Source organism: Lissotriton vulgaris, chromosome 6 (genome assembly GCF_964263255.1).
Source record: "Lissotriton vulgaris chromosome 6, aLisVul1.2, whole genome shotgun sequence".
NCBI lineage: Eukaryota > Metazoa > Chordata > Amphibia > Caudata > Salamandridae > Lissotriton > Lissotriton vulgaris.
The window spans coordinates 8,499,769-8,526,395 of record NC_141694.1 but is presented as its reverse complement, the minus strand read 5'-3'; the positions used below and the strand labels follow the sequence as shown (position 1 = coordinate 8,526,395).

At 47.6% G+C, this 26,627-nt stretch overlaps 1 protein-coding gene across 2 annotated transcripts in view; it reads right to left on the bottom strand.

Moving 5' to 3' along the window:
* KLHDC3 (kelch domain containing 3) overlaps positions 1–25,865 on the bottom strand; it is a 249,559-nt gene extending 223,694 nt beyond the window's left edge. For both annotated transcript variants that reach the window (XM_086925829.1, XM_086925830.1), the window contains exon 1: positions 25,788–25,865. The gene's annotated coding sequence lies outside the window, so the exon portion shown is untranslated. The remainder of the gene's footprint in view (positions 1–25,787) is intronic.
* Between the last annotated feature and the right edge of the window lie 762 nt (positions 25,866–26,627).

Here is a 26,627-nt window from a genome sequence, read left to right as displayed (position 1 = left end):
TTCTGTTTGGTTTGCCCTATGTACATAAGTTCACATGGGCAGATGATTGCATATATAACTCCACTTGAGTTGCAATTTGAAAAAGATTTAAGGTCTACAGTTAAATTGTTGTGGATGACTTGTTTAGTCTCCCAGCATGTAGGACAGGCTTTGCATGTCGTGCAGCGAAAGTGGCCTACCACTTCCGGAAGATTCCATAGACTATTTTCAGGAAGCTGCGCTGCGTTCACCAGGATTGTAAGATTGGTGGGGTGCATGCAAAGAGCAAGAGAAGCCGAACACAACTGATTGGGGGCTTTACAAGGCTCAGAAGATGGGCGAGAACAGGAGAACTAGACAGCCCTGCGAGTGAAGCAAGCGGAGTAACAGCGAGGGCTGTGTACACAGCTGGAGCGAGTGGTCAGAAGCCAAGGTGCAGCCAGGGTGTCATGAACCAGCACAGATGAGTGGCACAGCAGTGGTGGGAGAAAGCAGGTAAACAAGGAGGCAACCAGAAGGTGGACGAAGTGGAGGCAGGAGTGGGGTCTGAGTACAGGTGCTGAGGAGGAATAAGTGGTGCAGAGGAAGAGCTCGTAAGTGAAGGCTAGAGTTGAGTAGCGGGATACATGAGGAGAGGATCAAGATATATGGTAATGTAGAAAGGAATGAGGCAGGGAGGGCTCAATTGTGCAGGTGGGTCCAGGCGGCGGACACAAGAATTCCTCTCTTGAAGCCATTCTACATGCATCAAGTGGCAACCAACCACACAAAATCCTCAAAGGCAACCTACTGAGAATGAAGAGAAATGCAGCAAAGAACACAGTTACATATCAAGCAGAAAATATTGTAAGGAGCCTGTGTGGATGCAACAAACGTAGAAACAATGTCCTGCGGCCCAGGAACACAGCATTTGCCTATCAACTCAGGACACAATGTTCATCATGACAGAGTGAGAACCACAAAAGGATCAGTCACGTACTAGAATGGCATGGATACGGACTCAGAACATATCCAACACTGAACCCAGACCTGGGATCCAAGCCAGCAGCGACCTACAGAAGAGCAAAGAAGCTCAACACTGAACCCAGACCTGGGGTCGAAGCCAGCAGCGACCTACAGAAGAGCAAAGAAGCTCAACACTGAACCCAGACCTGGGGTCCAAGCCAGCCGCGACCTACAGAAGAGCAAAGAAGCTCAACACTGAACCCAGACCTGGGGTCCAAGCCAGCAGCGACCTACAGAAGAGCAAAGAAGCTCAACACTGAACCCAGACCTGGGGTCCAAGCCAGCCGCCACCTACAGAAGAGCAAAGAAGCTCAACACTGAACCCAGACCTGGGGTCCAAGCCAGCCGCGACCTACAGAAGAGCAAAGAAGCTCAACACTGAACCCAGACCTAGGGTCCAAGCCAGCCGCGACCTACAGAAGAGCAAAGAAGCTCAACACTGAACCCAGACCTGGGGTCCAAGCCAGCAGCGACCTACAGAAGAGCAAAGAAGCTCAACACTGAACCCAGACCTGGGGTCCAAGCCAGCAGCGACCTACAGAAGAGCAAAGAAGCTCAACACTGAACCCAGACCCGGGGTCCAAGCCAGCCGCGACCTACAGAAGAGCAAAGAAGCTCAACACTGAACCCAGACCTGGGGTCCAAGCCAGCAGCGACCTACAGAAGAGCAAAGAAGCTCAACACTGAACCCAGACCTGGGGTCCAAGCCAGCAGCGACCTACAGAAGAGCAAAGAAGCTCAACACTGAACCCAGACCTGGGGTCCAAGCCAGCAACGACCTACAGAAGAGCAAAGAAGCTCAACACTGAACCCAGACCTGGGGTCTAAGCCAGCAGCGACCTACAGAAGAGCAAAGAAGCTCAACACTGAACCCAGACCTGGGGTCCAAGCCAGCAGCGACCTACAGAAGAGCAAAGAAGCTCAACACTGAACCCAGACCTGGGGTCGAAGCCAGCAGCGACCTACAGAAGAGCAAAGAAGCTCAACACTTAACCCAGACCTGGGGTCCAAGCCAGCAGCGACCTACAGAAGAGCAAAGAAGCTCAACACTGAACACAGACGTGGGGTCGGAGCCAGCAGCGACCTACAGAAGAGCAAAGAAGATCAAAACTGAACCCAGACCTGGGGTCGAAGCCAGCAGCGACCTACAGAAGAGCAAAGAAGCTCAACACTGAACCCAGACCTGGGGTCGAAGCCAGCAGCGACCTACAGAAGAGCAAAGAAGCTCAACACTGAACCCAGACCTGGGGTCCAAGCCAGCCGCGACCTACAGAAGAGCAAAGAAGCTCAACACTGAACCCAGACCTGGGGTCCAAGCCAGCAGCGACCTACAGAAGAGCAAAGAAGCTCAACACTGAACCCAGACCTGGGGACCAAGCCAGCAGCGACCTACAGAAGAGCAAAGAAGCTCAACACTGAACCCAGACCTGGGGTCCAAGCCAGCAGCGACCTACAGAAGAGCAAAGAAGCTCAACACTGAACCCAGACCTGGGGTCCAAGCCAGCCGCGACCTACAGAAGAGCAAAGAAGCTCAACACTGAACCCAGACCTGGGGACCAAGCCAGCAGCGACCTACAGAAGAGCAAAGAAGCTCAACACTGAACCCAGACCTGGGGTCCAAGCCAGCAGCGACCTACAGAAGAGCAAAGAAGCTCAACACTGAACCCAGACCTGGGGTCCAAGCCAGCAGCGACCTACAGAAGAGCAAAGAAGATCAAAACTGAACCCAGACCTGGGGTCCAAGCCAGCAGCGACCTACAGAAGAGCAAAGAAGCTCAACACTGAACCCAGACCTGGGGTCCAAGCCAGGCATGTGTGAGGGCATGTGTGTGCGCAACATGAAACTTTGAAAAATGCACAAAAGTGCATTTTTCAAAGTTTTTGCAAATTACCATGAAGTTGAACTTCATGGTAATTTGCTACTCCTATTAGCGAAATCGCTAATTTTAAAACTTTCATGCATTGCATTTAAGGAATCTCAATTTAGAGATTCCTTAAGTTACGATTTTTGCAATTGGGATGATGCATCCCAAATGCCAAAATACCGGTCGCAAAGGGGCAGATTCTGAGAATCTACCCCTTTGCGAGCGATTTTTACATTTATGCATCCGGGCCAAAGTCTTCAAAGACCATATGAATCGAGGTTATATTAGAGAATACATTAACTGTCTCTGCTTTTCTGATTTACATTGTATATTGTACATTTATTGGAATGTTCATTGGCAGCACCAAGAGACCTTTGAAAACTTGGATCCCGAAATGCAAGACAGCCCTGAAAGGCCTGGGCATTGTATGCGAACATTACCCTTCAAAGCTATCAGGACCATCAGGCCGGGGGTGGGCCTGGCGCTCGGCACACCCACAGCCAGGACTCCATCAGACTCCAGACTAAGAAGTGTAAAAAAGAAGAAAAAAGGTCAGCTGACCTTTTTTATGTACCCACCCAGGACCTGGAGCAACCTCCCTGAACGAGAACAGCCCCAACGCTGCTCGGATTTAGGAAAGACTTGAAGATGGCCCACTGTAAAGAACCCTCCATCACAAGAGCATGAACTGTTCACAACCCATCGATCGTCCCGGTCACTTGCAGACTTTAGGCTCGTCTTTGATCATGTACAGTGCTCCGCTGCCTTTGAGGTTAGGTTTGTGCTGTAGAAATACTATATACTCATATACATACATACATATATACCAAAGAACCGAAACTTCACCACTCCATAACCATAGAGCCAGAAACGGAAACGGACGCCAATTTTCCTTCGTGCAGTATTTTATTTAGTGCATTCCGCCATGATGCGTTTCAGCCCCTAGAGGCCTTGATCACATATACACATACAACGTACAGGACAAGTACAAACTCCAGAAGAGGAGTAAACAGAGTTTTACCAGGAAAAGGAAAGTCGTTGGATTATTCAAAGGGTCTGAATAAAGATGCAGAACTCTGTACATCTGTTTCACGTCCCCTCTTCTCAATCACTAAGGATTATATCTGAATTCATTTTATTCTCTATCTTCTAATGACTAATGTTATTGCATATTTCACATATGCAATAACATCTAAATACCAGATCCTACATGAAGAAAGAGCAGAAACAACGTCCCAACTTCCCTAGCTTCCACCGGGTCATAACCAGCCAACCTGGATGCCTCCGAGCACAAGATCTTCGCTCGTTACGATTCAGCGAGTCGAAGAATGAACAGTCTTTACTAGAGTACAAAGATGATGCCTAAAAACTCACTCTGGTTTTACTTCCCTTCACGTACAACGCACCAGACCAGTGATGGACAAAGTGGGCTCTGGCCGAGGGCCCCTGCATTTCAGGGGGCCCCTGATAGAGCCAGTTATGTTCTGTAGAGAGTCCCAACCTGATGACCTTGAATAACTCTTAAACAGATCGTTTTAGATACTGTTTTGCTTTAATCTATTTAATCTATATGTGGGTGATGTTGAAGTGCCTATTAAAGACATTATGCAGAGACATGTTTAGGTTAATGCAACATCCATTTAAAAAGTTTCTTTTAGTTCAAACAGAACCTCACATCTGAGAATGGAAAAGTGTCACAGAGGTTATTTTCAGTAATATTAGTGCACTGCTGCTGTGTTACAGTATTGAAAACACAGGTCACTATTTCTGATTATTAGATGTAAACCCATTTCAAATGAGTACATGTATGCCTGTGTACTGCCAGTAACCTGGCAAAAGAGACCATGAAAGCGCTGAAATTGGGTCATAAATTCATAACACTTCCGAATAGGGCCCCCAAAGTATATTTGGATATGTCATAACTCTGACTTAAAACAACTTTATATGACACATTATGATTCCAATTTTTTTGTAACTATCTACATATGCTAATGTAATATATGTATGAATACTACCAGGACCAATCGAGTTATTACATAATTACAGTGGTTTTTCAAAATATTCTCAGATGAATTGACTGTACTGCATGCTCCACTCGATTTACTGCGTAACATTATACCTGCTACCTTGGACAGAAAGCTTGGATTATGACATCTATCACTAACAGAGGGTTCTGCCCCCAGTGTCAACTTCATCCAAGTATCAGTTTGAATCATCCATTTCAGACCGGGCTACTTCAGGAATCTCCCAGTTACAGAGCTTGTACTATGTATTTACTCTAGGCAACTGCAGGAGATGTTGGGGCCCAGATCACTATTTGTTTCACCCGATCTTCAAATTCCCTCCCTGTTTTAATATATTCCGTGTTCCCAAAATGAAGATCTTTAGTCCTAACTCTTGAACACCGCACGTCAGCTTACTAACATACATTGTACTTTTCTTCGCCCCGTTCGATCTATTGTATGGTCATCGTAATATTTGTCCTGTAAGACAATGTGGGAAACACAATCATCAGTAATTACGCTATCATCACAACGCTGGTTGTACTTGGTAACTTGTTGTCAGAATAAACACTGGTATATTTTAATCCAACAGCTTTGATAAAGCTCTACAGCCCCTGTGCTGGAGAGACACACAAATACAAAAAGAACAATTGATGGCCAGAATGCAGAACAATGTCATACATTCACCCCAGTACAGAGATCTGGGCTTAAATCCATCGTTTTTTTGCTCACCATGCAATTCCAGTTTGGACCCAGTCATATGCAAATCAGCCTTGACCCTGTGCCTCATGGGAACAGTCCAGACGGAACTGCCAAGCCAGGTCTTTCCTGGGCCGGAATCAAGCATCCAAGGACCGGTTTCTGGCTATCAGCCGTCTTCAGCCAGGATAGCTTGACTCCAGTGGTGTGGAGAGCCTGGGACTCACGTCTGAGTATACCCGTCCCACTCGGGGTGACAAATGCAAAAACAACAATTGATGGACAGAATGCAGAACAATGTATTGTATTGTATTGTAATTGCATTTATATAGCGCTTACTACCCCTGACGAGGCGTCGAAGCGCTTTTTCGGCGGGTAGCACGCTACTCCAGGACCCACAGAGGATTAGTGTTGAATTAGTATAGTGAAACATGCAAGTACATTTTAAGTGGTGGATGGGTTAGTCAGTTATCTGGATTTGGAATGATTGCAGAAGGATAGAGTAGGACAAAGGTTAGTATTTATTGATCGCTCGCTTGTCGACGCATGCTATTTAGGGAGCCTATAAAGGATTAGTGGTGAATTAATATGGTGAAATAGGAGGTAATTTCAGTGGTGGATTTCAGTCTGTTACTTAGAGTGAGAAGGATAGCGGTTGGATAAAAGGGGAAGAAAGATTTGCATTCATATAGCACTTGTTACCCCTGATGGGTGTTGAAGCACTTTTCTGGCGAGTAGCACGCCACTCCGGAACCCATAAAGGATTAGTGTTGAAAATTAGTATAGTATAAATATGAAGTAATTTGAGTAGTAGATATGTTATTCAGTTATTTGGGCAGTATATTAGTATAGTTGAATATGGAATATGGAATTTGAGAAGTGAACACGTTAGTCTGTTAATTTTGATAGAAAAAGGATAGTGGAGAGATAAAAGAGTGAATGATTAATATTTTTTTTTTTAAATGAGAAAAAGGCAGTATTTCTGGCCCTAGTCCCGACCAGTCTCTAACAGGCCCAAACAGGCAACTACCCTTGTCCTCTCCACCCTTAACAGGCCCAAACATGCAACTACCCTTGTCCTCTCCACCCTTAGCCTCGACGCCCGGGCTGAGACGCCCTAAGCCTGGCCTTTTAGTCAGTCAAGTCAAGTCATAAAAATTTATATAGCGCACTTCATACCCAGAGGGTCTCAAGGCGCTTAGGGAGGGGAGGAGGATTACTTGTCAAATATCCACGTTTTAAGTTGCTTTCTGAATGCTAGATAGCCCTAGTAATCAGGTGACCCCTTCAGCCAATGGGAACCCTAGTCCTAACACTATCCAATCACAACACTAGCCCTAACATCTAGAACCAATAGGAGACCAGGACCTTGCAGCCAATCTTAACAATAGTTCAAGCACCCAATCAGTTCAAACACCCTGATCTCTACGTCCAATAAAGGCCTTAGCCCTACCACTAGCCCCAACCCAAGTCCAAGCAGCCAATGGTACAGGTAGCCCTAGTCCCTACTTCCAATAGAAAGCCTAACCCTACTCTTAGTCCCACAACTGGTCCAACAACCAATCACACCAGAAGCACTAAATAGCTACTTCCAATTAAAGGTCTAACCCTAGCCCTAGTACCACCCTACTCCCAACAACCAATAACATAGGAAGCCCTAGTCCATACTTCCTATAGAAATCCGAACCCTAGCCCTAGTCCCAACCCTGCAATGATTTAATCACAGACCGAGCAACCAATCAAAACCCTCAAATACCTAACCAATGAGGACATTAACCCTAACCCAATAAAAACACCAGATACAACCACCAATCAGTGCACACATGTGCCAACCACCAGCACACCATATAAGGTCCCCATACATGCACCCCAGTACAGAGATCTGGAACTAAATCCATATTATTTTGCTCACCATGCCTTTCCAGTTTGAACACAGCCATATGCAAATCATTCTTGACCCTGTGCCCCATGGGAACAGTCCATCCCAAACTGCCAAGCCAGGTCCTCCCTGGACCGGAATCAAGCATCCAAGGACCGGTTTCGGGGTTTCAGCCCTCATCAGCCAGGATAGCTTGACTCCAGTGGGGAAGGGGACATGTGGGGGAGTGGAACAGAAGGAGAGGAGTCAGATTGAGGGAAGTTGGTGAGGTACAGGGACAGGCGAGTCATGGTGGAAGGGGACATGTGAGATAAAGGCACAGGCAGAGAAGAGTGGGATAGGAGGACAGGAGTGGCATACAGGGACAGGAAGAGAGTCATGGGGGAAGGGGACATGTGGTGGCACGTGGGATGCGGTACAGGGACAGGTGGTGAGGAGTGGTGTATGGGACAGGTGATGATGGTTTGGGCATTGGGACAGGTGAGTCAGGCCTAAACCCTCATACTGGGTCTATTCCTGCGAGGCTCCCTCTTCCAGTTTCTGATTGTAACCTCTTCCTGCTGAGCCTCCTTCCACAGTCACATGTGTTTCCCCTCCTTCAGTTCCTTCTAGTGACTTCCTACTCCTAAGGATGCCTATTGCTCATGTGCCCTCCCTCCCTCTCGCTCTCAGGCTTCCACTCTCCTCTCATAATAGGACTTTCTTTCCACATGGAAGCACACACTCCTTTCTCCTATGAGGATCTCTTCCACCTGCGACCCCCAACCTTTACTGGGTCACTCCACTCCTGAGCCTATATATTCAATTGACAAAAGGATCCCATAATCCTCTAACAAGCTCCCTCTCCAGTCTCACATGAGCACATCCAGGTCTGTATCCCCTTCCTCCCATCGCAGAGTTTCTCCTTCAGCTTTCCATGAGGTCCTCTCACTTGGCCCCACTTGCGAGCAGCAAGCTATCCTGGTCTGTTACTCCTGCGCCTGTCCCGCAGTCTATGGTCACCTCTTATCCGTTCCATCTTACCCTCATATTACATCAAGACCTTTTACTTCTTGGGCTCCTCCCCCACTATGGCATCCTGTGTTCTTGCCTCTGAGACCCCCGGCACGGTCCCTTGACATCCTACGCCAACGCAGGATTGTTCCCTCATTCACCCTCCTGTAGTCTTCCATGCTCTACTTCTCCTGAGCAGCTTCAACCCGATAGAGTGCTTTAATTCTGAATATCTGCTGCTAAAACTCGGTTTCTAGAAGTTGTACCATATCCCTAACCTATCCCCTGCTCCCTACACCAAAATGAAGAAGTAGCGCTTCTTATAGCTACAAGCATCAAGTCACATTTATAGAGCTCTGACCCTCGCGACGGGCCATGAAAAACATTTATTATGGGAGCAGGGAGGAGAGGAGACCTTACTCATGTGAATTCAGACAGTTGGTCTCATACATATGTATAAAGAGGACAAGAGATGGATCGTTCAGACAGGTGGGCTCTGACAGGCACACACCTTCTGCGGGGACCCGGTGGTCCTTCTCTGACACCATCAGACGGATCGTTCCACCATTACAAGTACAAAGAGGAGAAGAGACTGATCGATCCAACACCCAGCAAGATCTGATCTCTTACTACTTTTTTTGAGCCCCTGTTGCTCAGAAATTCACCTTTTTGTCCCTAGGAGTGGGTATCATCTAACATTCTCCTGGGTGGAGCAATCCTCAGAACACTTCAAATCTCCTCTAAAGATATTTTGAGTCAGTAGAACTGTATCCTCTGCCAGGCTCTCCACATCCACAGCTTGTCTCTCTTCATAATGTAAACAATTTCAGTCAGTCCTGTGATCAACCTACTCATTTAGAAGGGATCTCTTTTACATAAAAATCAACACATGTTCAACTAAAAAGTACACCCCGCGCTGATACAAAACACAAAAAATGTTGAGTTCTACTAGTGACAGTGATTGCCCCTGGCTCCCCCAAGCCCCCCAGAGACGCGCCCCCCCCCCCCTCCAACATGAATCTGCTTGCAACAAACATATCACCCCAAGAAAACTAAAGCATATAGATCTTCCAAATGGTGTACTCCAGATCTTAATGAAGTGCTCAAATGTATGAAAGCCACAGCGAGAACATTTGATCTCTTCTGCTTCTCGTCTCATGGCTTTTTATTCTGGCAGCAAATCTTACAAGACAAATATCTTAAAGTCCAACCAACTTTCCCCAATTGTGAAACGGACAAACAAATTACCCAAAATACTTTTTAATGTGGATAAGAAACCACCACCTGACCTCCTCCAACCTCCTTCAACGATCAACAGGCTGCATGTGATGAACTTACTAAATTCAAAATCCTCAGAGTGACCTCTGTCACCATCCCAATCTGCCCACAAAGCAAAAAGCACTTGCCCATCGACGAGCTTGCATCAGTCCTCCAATCAGATCAACCCACTGGTTCAAATTATTCCTCAGGCTCTATTCCTGAAATGATGATGTAATTATCCCACTCCGTTCGGCTACGCCGAAATAACATTTTGAAGTCCTCTCATTCAGGTCATGAGGGAGAGGGAAAGAGGGAGGGAGAGATGGAGAGGAAGGGAGGGACGGAAGAAGAGGGAGGGAGGAAGAAGAAACTGCAGAATCTAAAGACCTCAATGAACTATTTGCCCAAACCTGGCCCTACTTTCCTGTCCAAAGTTATTGTAATTTGCGGATCAAGTCAACTGAAACGAGCTACATGAGGATTAGCAATAGGGTTTCAGAACTGGTTAAATGCCCAGGAATGTCCTCCTACAAACTGCTGATGCTTGTTCCACATCCTAAGTGGCTTGCTTCAATCCCTTGGTGATGGACCCGTTGTAGGCAGCCGGTGGGCACTAGGGTACATAAGATAATCCATTATGGGGCTCCTTCCACAGATGAGACGGTCTCCAAGATGGTAGCAGGTGGCTCGCACACACTTCACCACTGCAAGAGTTTCCCTTCCGGGTCACCCTCAGCAGAGCCACCAGATTCAGAGAACCTGTGAAAACCATCAGGTGATGCGCCTCTTGGTAATCTGTCAAGATGTGCTGAAATTGTGGCAGGGTAACTGGCAAGTCCCATGGCTGCTCCAGCAGCGCTGGGAACCAGGTCGGCAACCTCCAGATGGAAGTCACCAAAACCAGATACGCTGCCCGACACCTCACCTGGGCCTAAACCTCTGAGAACCCTTGCAATTCTGAAGAAAAACATCCACTGCACTCACTCTGGGATGTGATCTCCAGCTGAATTGTTCTGTCGTTGAGCACAGCAAAGAGCTCGGTCTCACACAGACCTCATCTATACAGAACCATAACGACCCTGCGATTCAGCATCCAATAATTCGCATCCTCAACGGACCTGGAATACCAGTCTGAGGTCACATTCAGTTGTGACAGAGAACGCTGCAGGAGTCCTTTGTCGTGGACGAGGGCCAACTGCCTAAATCACAATACTGACAAGACAGATCTTCCGGAAGAATACTTCACTGTGAGATGACACCTGGTGGCCCCTGGAGCTCGGACCCGCACCCGTAGACCACGGGACGCAACCTCGAATCATCAACGCCGTCTCCTCCACCTCCTTTCACACCCTCCGTATGCTTAGCAAGATCTGCAGATGGCTCCCAATCAACACCAGGAAAATGATCACACAAGCCCTCGTCACCAGCCAGCTGGACTTTAGAAACGCACTTTACACCAGTACCACTACCTAACTTCTGAAGGGACTCCAGATCATACAGAATACAGCTGCCAGACTCATCCTCAACCTCCACAAACAGACCCACATCACACAACCTCAAGAACCTCGACTGGCTCCCCGTCCAGAAGAGATGCCAGTTCAAGATCCTCGTGCACGCCTACAAAGCCCTCCATCACCAGGTTCCAGTCTACCTCAACCACCGCCTGAACTTCCACAGGTTCGCCAGACAACTGGGCTTAGCCTCCCCCACCCGCTCTCCCTTCCCACGTATTCGCCGGAGCCACAGCAGCGGTAGCTCATTCTCCTACCTCGTCACCACGTCCTCGATTGACCTCCCGCTCCACCTATGAACAGCCCCCCCCACCGACGGACTTCAGGAAGGACTCAGACCCGGCTCTTTGACTAGAGACCCTCGAGACCTCAGCGCCTGGATACCCCCCAAGGGGTGATTGGCTGCACTCTATAAATACTGATTGACAATCTAACTGCCGGGAAGGGGGTAGACAAAGCAACCGTGTGCAAATCAATGCTATAGAAGGGAGGACGGCAAAATGGTAGAGAAGGAGGGACCATGCAAGGGTAGGAAATGGGGGGACACTAGAATGTTAGAAAAGGTGGGTGCCCCAATGTCAGGGTACCGTAAATACAAACAAGTTCCTGTAGAAACGCCATTGACCCAGTATGGGATACAAGCTCCTGTAGAAACGCCATTGACCCAGTATGGGATACAAGTTCCTGTAGAAACGCCATTGACCCAGTATGGGATACAAGCTCCTGTAGAAACGCCATTGACCCAGTATGAGATACAAGTTCCTGTAGAAACGCCATTGACCCAGTATGGGATACAAGTTCCTGTAGAAACGCCATTGACCCAGTATGAGATACAAGTTCCTGTAGAAACGCCATTGACCCAGTATGGGATACAAGTTCCTGTAGAAACGCCATTGACCCAGTATGGGATACAAGCTCCTGTAGAAACGCCATTGACCCAGTATGAGATACAAGTTCCTGTAGAAACGCCATTGACCCAGTATGGGATACAAGTTCCTGTAGAAACGCCATTGACCCAGTATGAGATACAAGTTCCTGTAGAAACGCCATTGACCCAGTATGGGATACAAGTTCCTGTAGAAACGCCATTGACCCAGTATGAGATACAAGTTCCTGTAGAAACGCCATTGACCCAGTATGAGATACAAGTTCCTGTAGAAACGCCATTGACCCAGTATGGGATACAAGTTCCTGTAGAAACGCCATTGACCCAGTATGGAATACAAGTCCCTGTAGAAACGCCATTGACCCAGTATGGGATACAAGTTCCTGTAGAAACGCCATTGACCCAGTATGGGATACAAGTTCCTGTAGAAACGCCATTGACCCAGTAGAGATACAAGCTCCTGTAGAAACGCCATTGACCCAGTATGGGATACAAGTTTCTGTAGAAACGCCATTGACCCAGTATGGGATACAAGTTCCTGTAGAAACGCCATTGACCCAGTATGGGATACAAGTTCCTGTAGAAAGGCCATTGACCCAGTATGAGATACAAGCTCCTGTAGAAACGCCATTGACCCAGTATGAGATACAAGCTCCGGTAGAAAGGCCATTGACCCAGTATGGGATACAAGCTCCTGTAGAAAGGCCATTGACCCAGTATGAGATACAAGTTCCTGTAGAAACGCCATTGACCCAGTATGAGATACAAGCTCCTGTAGAAACGCCATTGACCCAGTATGGGATACAAGCTCCTGTAGAAACGCCATTGACCCAGTATAAGATACAAGTTCCTGTAGAAACGCCATTGACCCAGTATGGGATACAAGTTCCTGTAGAAACGCCATTGACCCAGTATGGGATACAAGTTCCTGTAGAAACGCCATTGACCCAGTATGGGATACAAGTTCCTGTAGAAACGCCATTGACCCAGTATGGGATACAAGCTCCTGTAGAAACGCCATTGACCCAGTATGAGATACAAGTTCCTGTAGAAACGCCATTGACCCAGTATGGGATACAAGTTCCTGTAGAAACGCCATTGACCCAGTATGGGATACAAGTTCCTGTAGAAACGCCATTGACCCAGTATGGGATACAAGTTCCTGTAGAAACGCCATTGACCCAGTATGAGATACAAGTTCCTGTAGAAACGCCATTGACCCAGTATGGGATACAAGTTCCTGTAGAAACGCCATTGACCCAGTATGGGATACAAGTTCCTGTAGAAACGCCATTGACCCAGTATGGGATACAAGTTCCTGTAGAAACGCCATTGACCCAGTATGGGATACAAGTTCCTGTAGAAACGCCATTGACCCAGTATGGGATACAAGTTCCTGTAGAAACGCCATTGACCCAGTATGAGATACAAGTTCCTGTAGAAACGCCATTGACCCAGTATGGGATACAAGTTCCTGTAGAAACGCCATTGACCCAGTATGAGATACAAGTTCCTGTAGAAACGCCATTGACCCAGTATGAGATACAAGTTCCTGTAGAAACGCCATTGACCCAGTATGGGATACAAGCTCCTGTAGAAACGCCATTGACCCAGATTAGGATACAAGCTCCTGTAGAAACGCGATTGACCCAGTATGGGATACAAGTCCCTGTAGAAACGCCATTGACCGAGTATGAGATACAAGCTCCTGTAGAAACGCCATTGACCCAGTATGAGATACAAGCTCCTGTAGAAACGCCATTGACCCAGTATGGGATACAAGCTCCTGTAGAAACGCCATTGACCCAGTATGGGATACAAGTTCCTGTAGAAACGCCATTGACCCAGTATGGGATACAAGTTCCTGTAGAAACGCCATTGACCCAGTATGGGATACAAGTTCCTGTAGAAACGCCATTGACCCAGTATGAGATACAAGTTCCTGTAGAAACGCCATTGACCCAGTATGGGATACAAGCTCCTGTAGAAACGCCATTGACCCAGTATGGGATACAAGCTCCTGTAGAAACGCCATTGACCCAGTATGGGATACAAGTTCCTGTAGAAACGCCATTGACCCAGTATGGGATACAAGTTCCTGTAGAAACGCCATTGACCCAGTATGGGATACAAGTTCCTGTAGAAACGCCATTGACCCAGTATGGGATACAAGTTCCTGTAGAAACGCCATTGACCCAGTATGGGATACAAGTTCCTGTAGAAACGCCATTGACCCAGTATGAGATACAAGTTCCTGTAGAAACGCCATTGACCCAGTATGGGATACAAGTTCCTGTAGAAACGCCATTGACCCAGTATGAGATACAAGCTCCTGTAGAAACGCCATTGACCCAGTATGAGATACAAGCTCCTGTAGAAACGCCATTGACCCAGTATGAGATACAAGTTCCTGTAGAAACGCCATTGACCCAGTATGGGATACAAGTTCCTGTAGAAACGCCATTGACCCAGTATGGGATACAAGTTCCTGTAGAAACGCCATTGACCCAGTATGGGATACAAGTTCCTGTAGAAACGCCATTGACCCAGTATGGGATACAAGTTCCTGTAGAAACGCCATTGACCCAGTATGGGATACAAGTTCCTGTAGAAACGCCATTGACCCAGTATGGGATACAAGTTCCTGTAGAAACGCCATTGACCCAGTATGACATACAAGTTCCTGTAGAAACGCCATTGACCCAGTATGGGATACAAGTTCCTGTAGAAACGCCATTGACCCAGTATGGGATACAAGTTCCTGTAGAAACGCCATTGACCCAGTATGGGATACAAGTTACTGTAGAAACGCCATTGACCCAGTATGGGATACAAGTTCCTGTAAAAACGCCATTGACCCAGTATGAGATACAAGCTCCTGTAGAAACGCCATTGACCCAATATGGGATACAAGTTCCTGTAGAAACACCATTGACCCAGTATGAGATACAAGTTCCTGTAGAAACGCCATTGACCCAGTATGAGATACAAGCTCCTGTAGAAACGCCATTGACCCAGTATGGGATACAAGTTCCTGTAGAAACGCCATTGACCCAGTATGAGATACAAGTTCCTGTAGAAACGCCTTTGACCCAGTATGGGATACAAGTTCCTGTAGAAACGCCATTGACCCAGTATGGGATACAAGTTCCTGTAGAAACGCCATTGACCCAGTATGAGATACAAGCTCCTGTAGAAACGCCATTGACCCAGTATGGGATACAAGTTCCTGTAGAAACGCCATTGACCCAGTATGGGATACAAGTTCCTGTAGAAACGCCATTGACTCAGTATGGGATACAAGTTCCTGTAGAAACGCCATTGACCCAATATGGGATACAAGTTCCTGTAGAAACGCCATTGACCCAGTATGGGATACAAGTTCCTGTAGAAACGCCATTGACCCAGTATGGGATACAAGTTCCTGTAGAAACACCATTGACCCAGTATGGGATACAAGCTCCTGTAGAAACGCCATTGACCCAGTATGAGATACAAGCTCCTGTAGAAACGCCATTGACCCAGTATGAGATACAAGCTCCTGTAGAAACGCCATTGACCCAGTATGGGATACAAGTTCCTGTAGAAACGCCATTGACCCAGTATGGGATACAAGCTCCTGTAGAAACGCCATTGACCCAGTATGAGATACAAGTTCCTGTAGAAACGCCATTGACCCAGTATGGGATACAAGTTCCTGTAGAAACGCCATTGACCCAGTATGGGATACAAGTTCCTGTAGAAACGCCATTGGGGCCCTTTGCATAATACAGCCCCAGGTGTGTAACAAAAGTAAGTGAAAACTAAAATCAATGGTAAAGCTCAGGACAATTTATTTTTATCTCAACCTGGTAGCCCAAACGGCAGGCTTTTAATCAACTCTTTTTTCTAACCGCTAAATAAATGCACAGGGATCGGGTATATAAATGCACAAATATTGTGTATATAAATGTACAAGCATCGGGTATGGGTACAAAACTTCTATGTTGCGCTATATACACGCCTAATAATAACAGAAACTCGCTGAATGTTTTTAAGCCCAATTCTAAAGTCACAATTTTTTTTTTTAAAGTGCACTCAAGGCACTCTCCAAGCTGTAATGAACTAACCTGTGATTGAGTGCAGATGAAATTAGACCACGAAGCCAAGAAAGTAACCCCAAGCCAGTGAGTGAACTGCCGCCCAATGAGATCACAGCCAGGCCACAAGAAGGAAACCAGATCTGCACAAAATGGAGTTGGGAATGGACTGGATCCCACAGTCGCTTCAATCAGCCATCGATGAGAAGGAAATGAAGGGGTACTGGAGCCGGTGTGCCCCTAACCAGAGCCCGCAGCCAGGACACGAGAGCAGCGCCCCTGTCACTGGAGGCAGCTCATTCTGGAGACAGTACTGGCCAGGGTGTGGGCACTACTGTGCCAGCTGAACTTGGCAGCCGCCTCGGATATTCTTAGAAGCTTCAGCATACTGTAGATTGTGATACCCTGGACACACAGGGGCTTACAGAAACATAAGGCCTGGCAGAGTACAAATACCAGGTCAGCTTACACACTGCAAGGAAGCCATGTGCACAGGGAAGCAGATGGGAGAGCGGGGTGAAGTCACCCAGGGCTGGATGTGCCCAATAGCTGCCATTCGTGGGAGGTGCCGCTTCAGGCTCTAAAAGTCAGACTGAAATAGTAGGGGTGAGGTGTACAAGCATAGGGTCTGAGAATAACCCTGGCAGGCATCAACCAAACAGGAGACACAAATGAATGGGAGAGTGAACGGCTCACTCTCACCTAGCCCCGCTTAAAACTACCCTCAATGCTGCAGCCAGAATGGTCACCGGAATCAAGAAATTTGACCACATTTCTCCTGCACTCAGAGATCTAAAGTGGCTCCCAGTCGAAATGCGGGCCAGTTACAGAACTGCCTGCCTCACACACAAAGCCCTGCACACAGGGAAACCAGAATACTTAGCCCCCAAGCTCAAGAAAGCCGGACAAGCGAGAAGCCTCAGGAGTTCCAACTCTCTCCTACTCAGTCCCTTAAAAACACGTAAACAAAAGACTGCTGCCCACTCTTTTGCAGGCAACGCCCCGAAAATCTGGAATGCCATCCCAGTCAAAATCAGAACCACCCCCTCCTTTCTAAAATTCAAAAGTCTCCTAAAATCTCTACCTCAACCGCGCCTTCCCGAACACAATTACGTGACGCACTCTCCTCCACCAGGCGGCCACCCATCAGCGCTACCCCAACGGGCAGCCTTTCAGTCATCGCACAACCACTTCCTACCTCTTCCTTATCTGCGAACTCTCAACCCCTGGGTCGGCACCACAAAGCAAACTTTTCCAGCACTAGTCGTGCCTCCCCTAGGACTTTGAAACTACCTCATGACCCCTCCTCCTCAATACCTCGCCTCGACCTCTCTACCCCAACGGCTCACCGCGGACACTCACCAGAACTGTAAAGCCTCCTTTTTGAGGAGGAGACTGAGGCACCCTCAGCAGAGAACTATACATTTCCAGCAAGTCTCAGAGTACAATAGTGGTAAAATAATGATTAGTTACTGCACGTGCTAGCGAGCTGTGAGCAATCTTGGATCATAAGTTTAACTCATGCAATAGCTCAGAGGGCGGAGGTGCCTGCTGCAGTGTACAGCCTCAAATGGATAGGTACTATAGTTCTATTTCAAGTGATGCATCTCAGTGGTTTAATTACTCGTTTGCAGTTTGTGTTGTCCACAAGTTACAATCCAGAAAAAAGAGCTCTGTGAATTAGGTGCCCATGTCAAACAACTCCAGGTTAAGTGCAAGACATAACTTTAAAACCTTATCTTTTATTACGTCTTAGTTTGCATTATGTAAATGTAAATGTACAGGAATTTATATAGCGCAAATCACCGAGCGGTTTCTAAGCGCTTGCTTAGGGAACCCGTCCTGGTATTCCCCTGTGAGATAATCCCGGCAGGGTATCCGCAAGGTGAAAGCCAGGCATCCCGCCGCGAGGGGCTGTTGTGGAGATTAAGCAAGCTATTGCCCAGAGTCGCAGAGTGTGAACCTGTGAATCGAGTAGGCACCGGAGCGAGAATTGTCGAGTCCATGGACATTTTAGGACTCAAGGCCCCGCCGAGCCGGCAATTGAACCCTGGTCCCGGGCTGACCTCTGCTACCAGGTCTGCCTCCTCTAACCAGTGAGCCACACTTCTCCATTTAAATCCTTGTGCAAGCATACACATCTGACATTTTTACAGAGCACATATAGACCTTCATATCTTACATACAAAGGTTGAATTTTTTTTTTAAACTATTCTAAATCTTAGTTTATCTTTCGGTAACTTGTGAAGCGCCACGCTAAGGGTATCTTTGCTTCCCTTGTGGGTCTAGGAGTCCGTATCACAAAGTTCGGGCCCTGGTGGGGTCTCGAAAGGGTAGAGAGGTCCTCACTGGGGAGGTGGGAAGGGATTATTTGGTGTAGTGAATAGATATTTGGTGTAGTGAATAGATTTCCTTCCTAGAACTAGGATGGTCCCTTATGACAAGAAGGCGAGGGGAAAGAAACAACATGTCAAGGAGGGAGTATATTTGGTGCAGAAAAACACCGAATCGAGTCGAAAGATCCCTAGTTATGTTGGCTCCCTTTGTCTCAAGGGTGGAAAGGGAGGGAGACCCTTTCTTATTATAGCCCTCACTCACTCTAGTGGTGTCATGCTTCATCATCGGGCTCACCCGACTCCTAAAGGTCAGGGTGGGGTCGCCCGTGTTTTCAGGGAGCACTTATGAAGACATTGGGTATCGATAATATAAAAATTGTCTCCCGCTCCTAAAGTGTCCTTTATTGATGGAGAGGGAGGGAAGGTTAGGTTAAAAACTGACTATGGATAGGATGGTCCTTGGACCCTAAACCAAACACCAATATGTTTCAGACCTTGCTATTGGCCTATTCAATGGTCCTGGGCTTTCATCAGGGTGGGATGCGCAGAGGTCACTGCCCCCAAAGACGTGAATGTGAAGTGGTCATGCAATTAATATGTATCAGAATAGAACATTTTTAAAGGGACAAGTCTAATACCTGCCAAAGGTCGGCTATTGGGATGGGAGGTGTAGTCCCCAATCTCCGAACCCTTGGGTATCCAATGGGTACATCCTCGCTTGGGGTCCAGCTGTGGTCCCCAAGCACAGAAACTCCAGGGAGAGATCCCAACTGGAAAGCAGAAATTGTCTTCCTTCCAGTGGTACCTCTTCACTTCACTTTCACTTTGATGACTTTATTTCGGTCAAAGACCAAAAAGTGCAATAAAATATGTACAAGCACAGTATTAAAATATAAATACATCGAGTTAAAAAGTTATTAAACAATGGATATCAAAGGAGTAGTTAAAAGTGAAAGCAATGGTCCCTTAGTCATTATGGATTATTGCGGATCTTCTCCTCCACATACCGACAAGGTACCTCTTCCACTTGGATCGGTGCACGAAGGGGCGGAGATATGGCCAATCAAACCAAAGCCAGTCGCAATTAATAGCACGCTATTCGTCACACTAACTTCAAAAATATCTCGGCAGGCAGACAGGGGGGTTTTCCCTTGCATTCTGACATTATACTTTAGAAAGAAAACCCTGTGGTGCGAACATCAGAAGAATTTTTGTTTGCAACTCGTTGGGCGAACCTTTCACGTCCACAGCTTCAAGAACCTCAGTCCACACCAATTGAGCGGTTTAAAAGCTATTTTTGTACATGCTGTGTAACTGTAAACTTCAAAGTCAAAAGAGCAGCGGTTGCCAATTGTCCCAATTGCACCAGCCTTGACGTACTAGTTGTAAACTAGTACTCGGATGGAAACCCGGCTACAAGCGCTTGATATTGAAATATGCAGCAACCCCTGCTGGTGTACACAGCCTCTCATCTATCAAAGGATAGCACCATTCAGGCTGGGTACAGGAGCCCTAATGTTCTTGAGCTTTATGAATTAATAAGACATCACTCGAGCCAAAGCCAATCCACTAAATAATGTATTTTCAGTTTATGTCATTACCTGGGAGTCCACAGCAGAGGCGTGTGCAGGAGGGTGGACTCACTGTTCAGGGCAGGGTCATTTAGGGCATCTGTAATATCTCGGAGGATGGGGGGGGGGACACGACTTCTGAGATTGGAGTTATGTTAACCCACTAAAATCCTCTCTCTGTGCACTGCAAGGCGCTGGGCAACAACATTCCAGGCTCGCAGATGGACAACCAGCAAAATGAAGAAAGTGAGGGCTGCCCTGGAACCCACTCTTGGTGACATAACAGGGCCAGGCAAGGAGTGGCTTCTATGGGATAGGATTTGAAATGAAGAAATCAGTGACAAAAACCATACACATCTGCTGGGGAAGCTGGAGAACAGCAGCAACACAGCAAAGGAGAGCGCAGAGCGACAAACTCAACTCCTACCACTGTGTGGGGGTAGATGGGACACACAGCTGCAACTCTCATAACTTCAGATGTGTGCCAAGCAGAAAGAGCTGCAGTCATGTGCCGGAGACCCAGCACAGCCTTTCAGAAAACTCATTTCAGCCCGAGGCAGGGGAGAGGGTTGCTACTCATAAAGGCACTTGTCCTGGGACAGTGATTGATTACATTTTTATGTCCTCTGGGGCCCTACTCAGGGCTAGCGCATATAAAGTTGTTTTGTCTTCTTTTAGTGACCATAATCCGGTGTACTTGTAGCTGGATGTGGGCGAGGGTATGGGCCCTGAGCATTATCTTCACCAGAGAGATCCTCACTTGTCCACGAAAGACCAAGGTCGTAGGCTCAAGTGGGCAAAGGTGGTTCCTGCAACCTTCATGGAGGATCTTTGGGTGAAAATTGACGGGCCTTTGGCCATTTGCCTCAATAATAACTCGCCCACAGCTGAGGTAGTCAGTGCCTTTGAGGTAATCTGTACGCAGATCTCTAAGGACCCGACTACCACCAACACCCGCAGATGTAGTCACCATGTAAGATGGTTCGATGGTAGTTGCTCTAGGCCAATAGGGCTTTGTTTCAAGCTCTGAAAAGAAGTCCCAGGGATAAGGTGGTAATTGCAGAGTTGAGAGGGGCCTATAAAGAAGCTAGCGCCAGACGTAAAAAGGAAATAAAAATGGAAGCTTGGGATAATCTCCTCTCAATTGACGTCCTCCGAGATAGTGGGAAGTTCTGGACAACAATCAACCACCCATTTTTTTCGGGTATGGATGGTACAGATTTGGATTGTGTCATCCCCGACGAACAGTGGTTTCACCATTTTAGTAATATGTATGGTTCTGCTGGTTCATGTCCCTCAACTAGAACTCTTCCCGAGTCGCAGTCGCTACCCCTCCTAATTTTTGACACAGTGGACGTGGAGAGAGCTATAAATGTATCCTCTAAAAACAAGGCTCCGGGCCCCGATGGGGTGCCGGCGGATTTATATGGCTCTTCTCCAAAATTGTGGGCAAGGATTTTAACAAATGTTTTTAATGCCGCGTGCAGCAATAGGTTTCCTGCCTCGTGGGCTACTGCAGTCATTATACCAATTTTTAAAAAGGGCCAGCGGAGGGATCCCTCCTGCTATAGACCCATTTCCCTATTAGACTCTGCAGTGAAGATCTTGGGCAGGGTGCTACTCCACAAACTCAGGGAAGTCTTAGATAGTCGTGGTGTCTTATCTAACTTGCAATATGGGTTTAGAGAGAAGAGAGAAGAGGGGCACCCTTGATCAGTGTCTAAATCTCCAGCTTCTAATTAGCAAATATACAGTGGCGAAGGACGAGTCTCTTTTTATGGATTTTATGGACCTGTCCTCGGCCTTCGATTTGCTTAATCGGGCCAAGCTATGGCTTATTCTGCTGGAAATAGGCATTGACCCTTCTTTAGTAAGTTTTTTAGCGGCCCTACATCAGGACCTTTCTGCCTCAGTGAGGGTCACTCAGGAAGGGAGATGCATGTAGCACTTTAGGTCAGAGAGGGGGGTGAGGCAAGGTTGCATCCTGGCCCCCCTCCTCTTTACCATCTATATTAATGGCCTGGAAAAGTCCCTGGGGAACTTGAGAGTGGACGTGCCGCGTGTAGGAGAATCTGTTATACCGGTCCTCCTATACGCGGACGATGCCGTCCTGCTGGCCCGCACTGGTGTGGGGCTTCAGAGATTGCTGGACGCTTTTGGTGTTTTTATGGACACATTAGCTCTTAAGGTGAACATCAAGAAATCGCATTATATGGTAGGGGGGAAACACTGTAAAAAACTTAAATCCAAGTCTTTCTTTTGTAATGGAGAAGAGGTCTCGGGAGTTAATGTCTTCTGTTATCTAGGGGTCCTCTTCGACGAGAAAGGTACTTGGGGCCCCCAAATCAAGCTCAAATGTAACTCGGTTGCGAGGTCCACCTCAGCGCTGAAGAGCTTTGCAAAAAGATTGGGGTCTCGACCGATGGAAGCCCTGCTGAGAGTTTATAACTCGAAATGTTTGGCCATCGCTACGTATGGTGCTTCACTGTGGGGTTATGTCGCCCAGGACAAGATCCAAGTAGTAGAAAACAGGTTTCTGAGACATTTGCTTTCAGTTCCCCAATCCACTCCCACTTTTTCTATTCACTCGGAGTTTGGCCTGGGTTATATTACAGATAAATTGAAGATGGCCCCACTGATGTGCTGGGCGAAAACTGGTTAAAACCAGGAAATCACACTCAACCAGTCGATCCTTAGTGACATCTTAGCTTTGGATAATACCAAAAGAATACCCTGGCTTGAGTACGTTAGAGCGACGTTCTCTCGTCTAGGGCGTCCCGAGCTTTTTACATCTCCGACCGACATTACGAAGGAGAATGTATTGTGGATTAAGCACCATTTTTTAGACAGGGCAAAACTGGATCGTGAGGAGAGGGAACTTACAAAACCCTGGGTTAGAGCGCATTTTATGCTTCTTTCTTCCCCTCGCTGGAACCTTATTTAAGAATTGTTTCCAAACCATATCATAGATTTCTATTGATAAGATTCAGATTCAACCTGATCCACTACTCCCTAGGCTTTTACCCAACCTGGGGCAAACCAGAATGTAGCAGGCCGTGCAATTGCGATAATTTCTCTCACCAAGACACACTGCATTTTATTATGTTTTGCAGGTTTTACTTTGATAGTCTGAAAAAATATCTGCTTCCAATTCTGAAAGAAGCCGGCTTTTCACAAGTTAGACCTGCTTGATATATCTACAGATCTTAAGCAGTACCCGCATTATGTTTCGTGTGGCTAGTTTTCTGGTGGCAGCTGTGTGACGTAGATCAAAGCTTCGCCCTAGCTCTTGTAATCCTGACTGATTTTTTATTGAGTGTTTTTATGAATTGTGTTTTTAAATTTCGTTGGTGTATATTATGATTGCTTGATTGTATAATTTATTGTATGAAACGTGTGCCTTTTATGATTTTAATCAATCGAATAAAGTGTTTGACTGACTGACATTTCAGCCCTATGGGGGTCTAACATTGGGCCAGCTTCTTGGGGTGAAAACCTTGTGCTAAAAGCTCCATCTTCTACACAGAAATTAAATATTTACACAACCTTCTATGAGCACCCCCTGGGTATCCAGAAACCTGCATTCAGGCAGCAGACCCAGCTGTAGAACAACTTCAGCCCTTTAAGGCGGTAAAGGAGCAAAACTCGAGTCAATTACTGCCTCCCTTACAATGCAAGAGATTCATCTTCCAAAACACGTCATCCCTCTCCCACCAGCCAAGAGCCCCCACAGTAGAGGTGTACGGGAGCACCTTTTACCAAGCACCCATAACGCACAGACGTTTACTGAAGAGCCCTGCAATCAATCAAGTACACTCATTAACATCATTAAGGCATACCCTAAATGTGTGGGTAAAGAAACCCCTGCCTTGGCAGCCACAATGAGGAGGCCTACCCCCAATGTCTACTGGGGATGGTGTTAATACGGAAAAAGTCAATGCTAATATGGAAAAAGATACAATCATGTATGAGAACGAAATTAAGTCGTTAACAAAACCGCCCGTTGTGAACTTCACATCAACTCAACAATACAGTCAGGAGGTCATTGATTGATAAGTCACAGATGGGACAGCACGTAGCCAGCACACAAACGCACGGACAGGTAACCTTAGATCAATTCCACAGACAGGCAAAGTGACATTATAATGGTCAAGGGATATTAGCTCCAATAAAGCACACATGGCCACACACGTGCGCTCCTAAAATGCCAAAAAGTCAGATGCCATATGAGTTAGGAACATATATCCAATCAGGGCACTGCACACGCAGTGATCACGGACTCCCCAGGCCGGACATCTGGACACGTTACCCACTGGCCACATTGTGACCACGCAAGGTCGAGGCGCACCTAGATTATCCATTAGACAATTACTTCACTACTCCAAAGGCAGCAACTTGCATTCCTGACCATACAAGGTTAGCCACAAACATGTTTTGCCTACGATGACCTGTATAAAAGGCGGCCACAGATGCATTGCAAACTGAGACAGGCCTCAGACCCTGTGCCTGTAACTGTTCTCCCAGCCCCTATTTTAATGGAACAAACTGTTCCTGTTTTGCCAAACGTCTTGTGTTTTTCAAGGTAATTCATGTTCAAGTAACAGTAGTTACCGACTCCCTCCCCCATTCCCCTGTACGGCCTTCCCCTTCTCTCCCTCCCCACCAGTACCTTCCTGTACCTGGGTCTCCACCCACAGGTGCTGCCTCTTCTCCTCCTTCCTGTACCTGCAGTCTCCTCCTCCCTCTTCCTCTGCACCTCCCTCTCCAGTGCCCTCTGGTCCCTTCTGTACCTCCTTTACCTGCAGACTCACCCCCCTCCTGTACCTCCAGTGCCATCTGCCCCTCCTGTACTGTACCTCCTGGACCTCCCCCTCCTGTACTGTACCTCCTGTACCCCCTCCTGCACCTCCTGTACTGTACCCTCAGTGCCCTCTGCACCTCCTGTACTCTACCTCCTGTACCCCCTCCTGTACCTCCCCCTCCTGGACTCTACCTCATGTACCCCCTCCTGTACCTCCCCCTCCTGCACCTCATGTACCCCCTCCTGTACCTCCCCCTTCTGCAGCTCCTGTGCCTCCCCCTCCTGTACCCCCCTCCTGCACCTTCTGTACTGTACCTCCTGTACCCTCCGTGCCCTCTGCACCTCCTGTACTCCCCTCCTGTACCCCCAGTGTCCTCTGCACCTCCTGTACTCTACCTCCTGTACCCCCCCTCCTGCACCTCCTGTGCCCTCAGTGCCCTCTGCACCTCCTGTACTCTACCTCCTGTACCCCCTCCTGTACCTCCCCCTTCTGCAGCTCCTGTACCCCCTCCTGTACCTCCCCCTCCTGCACCTCCTGTACCCTCAGTGCCCTCTGCACCTCCTGTACACCCCTCCTGTACCCCCCTCCTGTACCCTCAGTGCCCTCTGCACCTCCTGTACTCTACCTCCTGTATACCCCTCTTGTATCTCCCCCTCCTGCAGCTCCTGTAGTGTACCTCCTGTACCTCCTTTACCTGCAGTCTCTCCCAACCTCCAGTCTCCTCCTCCCTCTCCCCCCAAGTATGTATGCTCCTGTACCTCCCCCTCCTCTGTACCTCATTTGCCTCCTGTACCCTCTGGTCCCTCCTTTACCTGCACTCTCCTCCTGTACTTCCACCTCCCTCCTGTACCTCCAGCCTCCTCTTCCCTCTGATCCCTCCTGTACCTCCCCCTGTACCCCCCTGTACCCCCCTCTGTACCTCCAGCCTGGCCCTCTCTCGCCTCCGGTAGTTGCTCTGCCTCGAGACGCCCTTCGGACCCGGAAGTCCCGCCCCGAGGCTCGAGCGCGGCCATAGAGAGGCCGGCGCTGCCTGACGCCAGGCAGAGGCCCGAGAACCACTAGAGAGCTGACCCCTGGGCGCGGGCGGGACCAAGCGGCCGCCATGATGGGGCGGGTCAGAGAGCTGCAGGGGCTGGGAGGGGGGAGGGAGGCGTCTGAGTTTCAAACCTTCCACATTTACACATAATTACAGAAGAAACACGGCAGCTGTTTTCCTCATTAACTTGAATTGAAGCAAGGATGTTCTTGTAACAATGAGGAGGGTTGCAGCAGGGTGGAATATGAGACACACCCTCCTGCATATCCCACTCATCATTAGGATAACATTCCCACTTCTTTTAACCAGGAAATGCGGTTTATTTATCTTCTCAACGTTACAACTTCCTCCAATTAAATACAAATTAACTTAGAAATGTCAAATTTCCTACCTAGAATCAGGGAAAGTTGCAATTTTACTCAGAAAACGAAGGCAAACATGAAGGGGCTTATTTACAGGCCCCTTGCGCCACTTTTGCGTCTCTTTTCCCATGTAAAAAATGACGCAAAAGTGGCGCAGGGGGCTTGTAAATAAGCCCCCACGGGGCATATTTACAAGGACGGCGTTAAAATTATCGCCGTTTTAGCAGCAGAAAACTACCGCTAAAGCGGCGATAATTTTAACTCCGTCCTTGTAAATATGCCCCTAAGTCTTTAAACCTAATTCCCATTTCCATCAAACATAAACAGGTAAGCAGGCTTCAGAAAATATTTTATTCTGACT